The sequence below is a fragment of the Pogona vitticeps genome, chromosome 1 (assembly GCF_051106095.1).
Source record: "Pogona vitticeps strain Pit_001003342236 chromosome 1, PviZW2.1, whole genome shotgun sequence".
Classification (NCBI taxonomy): domain Eukaryota; kingdom Metazoa; phylum Chordata; class Lepidosauria; order Squamata; family Agamidae; genus Pogona; species Pogona vitticeps.
In genome coordinates, this window is record NC_135783.1 from 344,393,536 (window position 1) to 344,402,029 (window position 8,494).

Below are 8,494 nucleotides of genomic sequence, written 5' to 3' on the forward strand. Positions count from 1 at the left end.
ACATCACGCCGATCTGAACGGTTGAGAAAGAGATTTCCTAAAGGAACGCGTGTATGGAGTTGCAGCCCCGTCGCCAGCTTGGTTCAAGCTGCATTTCGACGGCCCGATTTTAAGCCCCATACGCGGAGAGCAAGAGGGGGGAAAGTCACCCACGCTATGCTTGGTGTCTCGGTTTCCTACCATTTCCCGGCTTTTAGGGAGCCTGACACGCGTCCGGGTTCGCTGCGCTGGTGTAGGATGTTAAGACAGGGAACTGCTTTAAAAGAGGACTACGCCGCCTGCGAATTTACTCCTGTCGCCTCTTGGCCGGCAGCGTTGCTTTGGAGCCCGGCCAGGGATCGATGGCTGTGTTTGCCGAGGTTGTTCGACTCGGGAGAAAGAAAGACTGGCTTCCTACTCATATCTCATATTAGCAAAACAGGAGAGCCTTTATTCCCTTGTTTAGTTGTTGTGTCGGACTCCTTGTGACCCCATGGACTAGAGCACACCAGGCCCTTGTGTCTTCCACTGCCTTCCAGAGTTGGGTCAAATTCATGTTGGTTGCTTGGATGACACTGTCCAACAATCTTGTCCTCTGTCGTCCCCTTCTCTTACCCTCACACTTTCCCAATATCAGGGTCTTTTTCAGGGAGTCTTCTCATGCGATAGCCAAAGTATTGGAGCCTCAGCTTCAGGATCTGTCCTTCCAGTGAGCACTCAGGGTTGATTTCCTTTAGAATTGATAGGTTTGTTCTCCTTGCAGTCCAGGGGACTCTCAAGAGCCTCCTCTAGCACCACAATTCAAAAGCATCGATTCTTCCGCGGTTAGCCTTTATGGGCCAGCTCTCACTTCCATACATCGCTACTGGAAAAACCATAGCTTTGACTATGTGGACCTCTGTTGGCAAGGTGATGTCTCTGCTTTTTAAGATGCTGTCTAGGTTTGTCGTCGCTTTCCTCCCAAGAAGCAGGCATCTTTGAATTTCATGGCTGCTGTCACCATCTGCAGTGATCATGGAGCCCAAGAAAGTAAAATCCGTCACTGCCTCCATATCGTCTCCTTCTCTTTGCCAGGAGGTGATGGGACCAGTGGCCATGATCTTAGTTTTTTTTTTTAATGTTGAGCTTCAGACCATTTTTGGTGCTCTCCTTTTTCACCCTCATTAAGAGGTTCTTTAATTCCTCCTCACTTTCTGCCATCAGAGTGGTATCATCTGCATATCTGAGGCTGTTGATATTTCTTCTGACAATCTTAATTCCGGTTTGGGATTCCTCCAGTCTGGCCTTTCACTTCTCTACACATCTATAATTCTATAAACCTTATTCCATTGGCAGCATTAAAGTAATGAGTCCTCCTTCTCTGAGGGCAGCAGGTCAGGTGATAGGACAGCTCTGCCAAGGAACTCGGGAGAAACAGCTGAGGGTCTACCACTGCTTTTCTCCAGCATCTGCCCCCTTGGGAGGCTTACTTTGTCTAATGGTAAAGCCAGAATTATTATCTCCCAGTAGGAAAACACACCAGATTAATTTCTGCCTGCTTCACAGATCTAAAAACAGATGAGCAATGCTAGTTTTTAAACAAGCAATATTCTAAAAATGGAAGAAGAGAGGACGTGCAAACCCATATAGAACAAGTCTCTCTGGATCAAAAAAAAGAAGTGTGACTCATCCAACTTGTACCAGCCTTTGTTTATTCTGTCGTGTGTCTCCAACCTAGTTAAGCAAGATTTTTGGTTTGAAATCTCTGGTTTGAGTTCAAGTTGGCAGGGCATATGTGCTTACTAGAGCTCAGAACAGTTTTTTGTTTTGTTTTACTGTGGCTTCCAGAATCTCTAGCCTCCAACATATTAGAAATAAATTGTTGTTTTTCCCAAGCTGTAGTGCTCTTTCCCCTTTTTGTTCCCCAAAGAGTGGAGACCGTTCTTTCTTCATAAATGTTTCTTTTATTTTCGAACACCGGAGAACCATGAACAACAACTTCAGTTGGACCAACGGGTCCCTCTGGTTTCCCTGCATTCTGCATAGCAGTCCCTTGACTTGGGCAAGAGAGTTCACTGTCGGGGGTTCACTCCAAACCATTCTTGATCTGTGGGTTTTCTCGTGGGTTTCCTCAGACTGGGGATTTCTTAGAGAGCTTTCTTCTTCCTTCGCCTCCCTTTCTTCCTTTTTTTCCTGTCCTCCTTAACAGGACATCCTCATCTGCTCTACTGTGCTCAATATTGGTGAGTTGCAACGATGCGATTCCTCTTCAGCAGGCCTCATGCTATGGTATTTATTTATTTATTTATTTTATTTCTATCCCACCTATCTGATCATATTAGACCACTCTAGGCGGCTTACAGTAAAAACAACAATGTAATTTTAAAACTTTACAGCAGAAACGTAAATAAAAATAATAATAATAATAAAGAACAGAATAAGAAAAAAGATCGTCAAGGGTTTTCTGTTGGGAAGGCCCGCCTATACATCAATGTTTTTAGTTGTTTCTTAAAAATGCCCCGCGAGGGAGCCGCGCGAATCTCAGGGGGCAAGTTGTTCCAAAGGCGAGGAGCCACCGCCGAGAAGGCCCGGATTCTGGTCTTTTCCTTTCGGGCCTCTCTCGGCGTTAGGCTCCTCAGCCTTATCTCCTGGCTCGCGCGAGTGACACGGGTAGATTTAGATGGGAGAAGGCGTTCCGCCAAGTATCGAGGTCCTAAACCGTTTAGGGCTTTGTAAGTAAGCGTTAACACTTTGAAATCAATGCGGAATCGGATGGGCAGCCAATGCAATGCGGCCAGAGTGGGGGAGATATGTTGGTATCTTCTCAGCCCACTGAGTAGTCTGGCCGCCGCATTCTGCACCACCTGTAGTTTCCGCAGCAATCTCAAAGGTAGCCCCACGTAGAGCGCATTACAGTGGTCTAATCTCGAGACTACAAGCGCATGCACCAGAGTGGTGAGAGACCCCACATCAAGGTAGGGCCGCAGCTGGGCTATCCGCCTGAGATGGAAAAAAGCGGAACGGACCACGGACGCCACCTGGGTCTCCATGGTGAGCGCCGGGTCAAGATGGACACCCAAGCTACGGACCCCATCCCTGGCGGGCAGGGTCACCCCCCCAAAAATGAGGGAGTTTCCCATGTCCCCAGGTGTGGGGGCGCCCACCCTCAGTACCTCCGTCTTGTCCAGGTTCAGCCTCAGCCCGTTCTCCTGCATCCATTCCTGTACAGCCTCCAGGCAACGCTGAAGGGACAGAACGGCATCTCCTGCAGTTGGAAAAAAGGAGATGTAGAGCTGTGTGTCATCCGCATATTGATGGCACTGCGCTCCACACCTCCTGATGACCCCTCCCAGCGGCCTCATGTAGATATTAAACAGCATTGGGGAGATGATCGACCCCTGTGGTACTGATGCAAGACAGCAATGTCCCCGAACCAAAGAGACGTGCTACCAGCCAGAATGCCAGCTGGCTAAAATTGCGGCCAAGGATAACCATCATGAACCCCCAATAGCAGATCTGTTAATCTTTTGCTTTTCAGAGACAGGACTCTGCACTCTGCAACCCTACCTTTGGACCTGCTTTTAAAGACATACGTCTTGGTAATGAAATCAGAGTAAAGAGAATCTAGACTACGTATTTCTCTGGCTTTTTTTGAAAAAAAGAAATAACAAGAATATTAAATAGTAGACAACACGAGAGTACCCAACTCCATCTTAGCAGCAGAGAAACTGATAAAGGAAAAAGGACAATTGCTGGCGGTTGGCTTTCCTCAAAGCCTCACTTTGACTCAAAGGCTGAAGACACTTAATGAGAAGACCAAATGAGCTTCTCCGGGAAGAGCTTTCCAGAATGCCAGTGTCATCATGACCTGAGATAGCCCTGCTACATTTCTGCTGTCAGGGTCCACCGAGCAGGAGAGCTTATGTTAAACAGAGTGCATTTAACCAAAGGAACGCCTACACCAGCGCTGTAACTAGGGTGGGTTGACTAGGGCTTTGACTTAAGACATGGAATACTTTTCTGCTGCAGAGGAGTCAACTCACCTTTTACTGTTTGCTGCTGGAAGGGCAGGCAAGCTTACCCTCAGCCTGTATATGATTTCTAGCTGCTCCTCTCCAGGCCAAAGGAAACACAACACAGGCCTGTTGAAAATAGAACTGATATGGCCAATGCCATGGCATGCTCAGACCCAAGCTTTCCGCTCCTTTCTTGTGTTCTTTCTCCCTGTATGTCAGTCTTATGTAACCCAGTGGAAGATCGGGCCATGTGAGTCTGACTTTCTCAACCCACTAGGAGCACAAAGCCCCAGGCACCAAAATTGCTAGTTACAGCTCTGATTTATGCTCTCGCAATTTAAAAATAAATCCAAAACCTAGCCATTATGCGATCACCCACAAGGTAGAGTTCCAGGCTGTCATAATATTTCAGAAGCCTATTAACTGACTAAAATTCATAATTACTTACTGCAGACATACAGAGGGGGAAAAACTTCTATGCTTTTGAAAAAACAGAACACACTTCAGTGGTTTTAAGGTGCTGCATATACATATTCCATGCATTCTGTACATAATTTTTCCTAATGTATCTGGTTAATTAATTAATTAGGGGTGCTTTTTAGTTAATCGAAAAGGCTCTTGTAGTTAATCTTACCTAAATAATCCAATACATTTTGAAGCTTTAGGATTTGCAAGATCCAACTGGACTGGGATGGATAGATATCAGCTAAGACTAAGACATGGATAGTAGACTGAGCTACCCAAAGCAACATCATCACTTTCATGCATGGTTAAGAGGAAATTTAGCTGTATTTCTCTGGGTGTACCTTCCACATGAGTATGATGACCAGGCATTAGCACCCAACATGATACAGAAAATGTGTGGGTTCATGGATCTTTCAGGTCTCATAAGTGACAAAATTAGCCTCCCTTAAAAAGTTTCCCCTTCACATTACTATAAAAACTGGTCCTAGCTTCAGAACATCTTGATTAGGAGGTACCACCACAACCTCTTAGACTTCACTGTTGAACTTAGCGGTGATCCTCACAGTAGCTGGGCTGCAGGAAGAGAGTAAAGTACCCACCATCCAGCAACCGTATACCATTGAGATGAATAACTTTTTGTAGTGGGAAGTTATCTGTTGGGTAGCTTGGTCTCACATGGACAATTGACATCCATTAGCTTTTAGAAGATCTGCTCCTAGTAAGATGAAATCTTTTAGAATGGGTTTACTGACATGGATCAACCTGGATTTGTTGATTTCCCCTAGATACTGTACAGTATGTGTTCAAGAAAACTGTCACTGAGTGACTGCACTTCGGAATTTGCTAACATGCCTTTTACTTTTGTTAGTTAAGTGGTGGTAGGTGAGAGATTTTTCACACATCCTTTGGGTGAGGGAAAGGTAATACATGTGTCTAACATGACAGACTGTCCGGAAATTCTGCAGTAAAAAATAAGAAAATCCCATTTAACAAGTACTGCTCACAACTACAACCCAGTTGCCCCTTCCCTCTTTTAAACGGCTTCACTGTGGCTATTTGTTCACCCAATGGCACTTTCCTAAAAAACATTTGCACAGTCAAAAGATGGTGGCCCAAATCTGTAGCCTGGGCAAAATTCTATGTATGCCTCTGAAATCTGTGGAGAGCAATTCAAGTCAATAATTAAACAATGTGATGACTCAGAGTAAATCACTGCTAAGCAACAGTCTTTCTGGTTTTACGTCTTTGCAGAGAACCGTTCAAGATTAACCCTTTCTGTTTAAAACATATGCACTATGCAGGGATTACAACAGAACGTTAAGACCAGTTTTATAAAATCACCAGAATCAACTTTTTCATGTGCTGTACTATTCCAGGCTATGCAGGATTTATCTAAAAGAAACCAACCCTTTGCTGTGCATAGGGCAAGACTGCAACACACACACACACATCCCAAGGGGATGGCAGGAAGCAACTACTCACACAAAGGAGCAATCATTAACAATTTGATAGTCTTAGTCCTGTGTTACAGAAGCATTGTCATGTTGTCTATTGTCTGTAGCCTCACTTGGTCTTGGCAAGATGTACTGTATAAATACACAGGCCATGTTTTTGCACTCCTGTATCTGAGGAAATGGATTTTGATCCAGAGCGCTCACACTGAAATAAAACTCTGTCTTTAAAGTGCTACAATATTTTGCCTTTTTTCTCCCCTAACCCCGCCTGCTTTCTTTTGCCAGCTCGCTCTGGAAATGGCCATCCTTCCTGCTGTTTTAAACAGTACACTCTCAGAAAAGCTTTATCAGCTAGTTCTGCCAAAGATCTAACTACTGTTATATGGAAACTCATATGATCAAAGCCCAAGGGGGCTGGCTGTTACTACAAGAACCAACCTAGGAGGGGATGCGGGGGGGGGGGCTTTCATATTTTCTTGTCCACTGTTTCTCTCATCCAAATTATCTCCCAAGACGTCTCCATCATCAACATTTTTATAAAAACATGTTTAGAATCTTACAGAGGAAGCAGCCTGAGCAGGGTGAAATTTGAAAGAAAGAAACAGAAGGCAGGAGTAAGCACCCCACCCTTCCAAATCTTCCCCACCCAAGGCTATTTTAAAAAAGAAGGAAGGGAAAAAAAACTCTACTAAGCTTTGTTAATACATTTTTGTGTTCTATCACAGCTAGGCTTTCAAGATTTCTGCATTGACAGTGGACAGAAATATAGCACACTGGTAGCAAATCATTTGGTAGTTACAACGAGCAGGCTGAAATCCAGAGGTGAGTCATAACTGGAATAGTCCAGTTGAATCAATAAGGCTGTTGACTCACCAAGTTGCCACTGATGTGATGGGCCTAGTCTAGCTGTGACTTACTACAGTACTGGATTTCAGCCACTGAGCTGTGTTGTTGTTTAGTCGTTTAGTCGTGTCGGACTCTTTGTAACCCCATGGACCAGAGCACGCCAGGCCCTCTTGTCTTCCACTGCCTCCTGGAGTTGGGTCAAATTCATGTCAGTCGCTTCGATGACCCTGTCCAACCATCTCGTCCTCTGTCGTCCCCTTCTCCTCCTGCCTTCACACTTTGCAATAGCAGGGTGTTTCCCAGGGAGTCTTCTCTTCTTATGAGCTGTAAGGCTCATTTAAACATAGAGATCAAGGGTGGGCAATGTGTAGCCCATGGCCCCCCAAAAATATTTTAATAAAAAAAAAACCACCAAAAAGTGGAAATTTGAAAATTTCCTGTGAGCTTTTGGAACTCCAGAGGCAATCTTTCTATGTTTTAAAGGGCCACTAGCATTCCCAGTGCTTTTTAACTTTCTAAAAAATATATTTTGGGCTCCCTGGGGGCCACAAGGAGGGTTCCAGTAAAACAGAAGAAAGCCATTTGGTTTTGTCAAGAAAAATGTGTGTGTGGGTGATCACAATAAGGTTGTGGTCCACCATGGTCTGGTAAATGGGTTTGTGGGCCCAGCCACTTGTCCAATACAGTGGTGCCTCGCTTAACGATTACCTCGTTAAACGACGAAGCCGCTTGATGGTGAGTTTTTTGCTATTGCTTTTGCGATAGCAAAACAATGTTCTAATAGGAAAAATTATCTTCACAATGATCGGTTCCCTGCTTCGGGAACCAATCTTTCACTAGACGATTATTTTCTTTTTTTTTTTAATTTAAGGGGTGACAAAAAGGAAAAGGGGACTTAGGAATTTATGGGTGGCACATGACCTCAGAAAAACTGTCCAATGGGTTTTAAAAATTCGCTTGACGATGATTTCACTTAACAGTGATTTTGCTGGAATGGATTAATGTCGTCAAGCAAAGCACCACTGTAGTGGCTTCTGGAGTGCCATTTTATCCTGAGGAAAAGAAAAGGCTTTCATCCTTTGTGAATACATAAATTATTTTTGGCAAAGGAGGAATTACATTTGGATTAATTTTACATTTTTGAAGACCCAGTGGGAAGTACAATGTACATTCACAAAATTAGCCACTAGGAGGTTGTGATATGTGAGATCAGAACAGGCAGGAGAAAGAATGAATCTATTTGGTTTCCCGCAAACATTTGCACCTTAAGAAATGGAAAACAATGGATATAAAAATTAAGGATGTCATTTGGATTTTTAAAATCCCGATTCCTGAAGCTGAGACTCCAATACTTTGGCCATCTCATGAAAAGAGAAGAGTCCCTGGAAAAGACCAAACTCCAGGAAGCAGTGGAAGACAAGAGGGCCTGGTGTGCTCTGGTCCATGAGGTCACAAAGAGTTGGACATGACTTAATGAGTAAAGAACAACAAAGTGTGGGTCCCTTGAGGTGGAACTACCAGAATGGAGAATTTTCAAAGTTGGGAGTTGAAATAATATGAATGGCACACTTCTAATAAACATGCAATATAATTTAGTCAAAGAATCTTATTCCTACTCTTAATCTTAGACCTCCAGAGCTGGGAAGGACCTTATAGGTAACTGAGTTCAGCTTGTATCAAGGAGGCAGAGTGGAGAAATGCCTCTGCCCGAACTTGTGGTGTATCAGAGCTTGGAACTAGCTATACTGTTTCAAG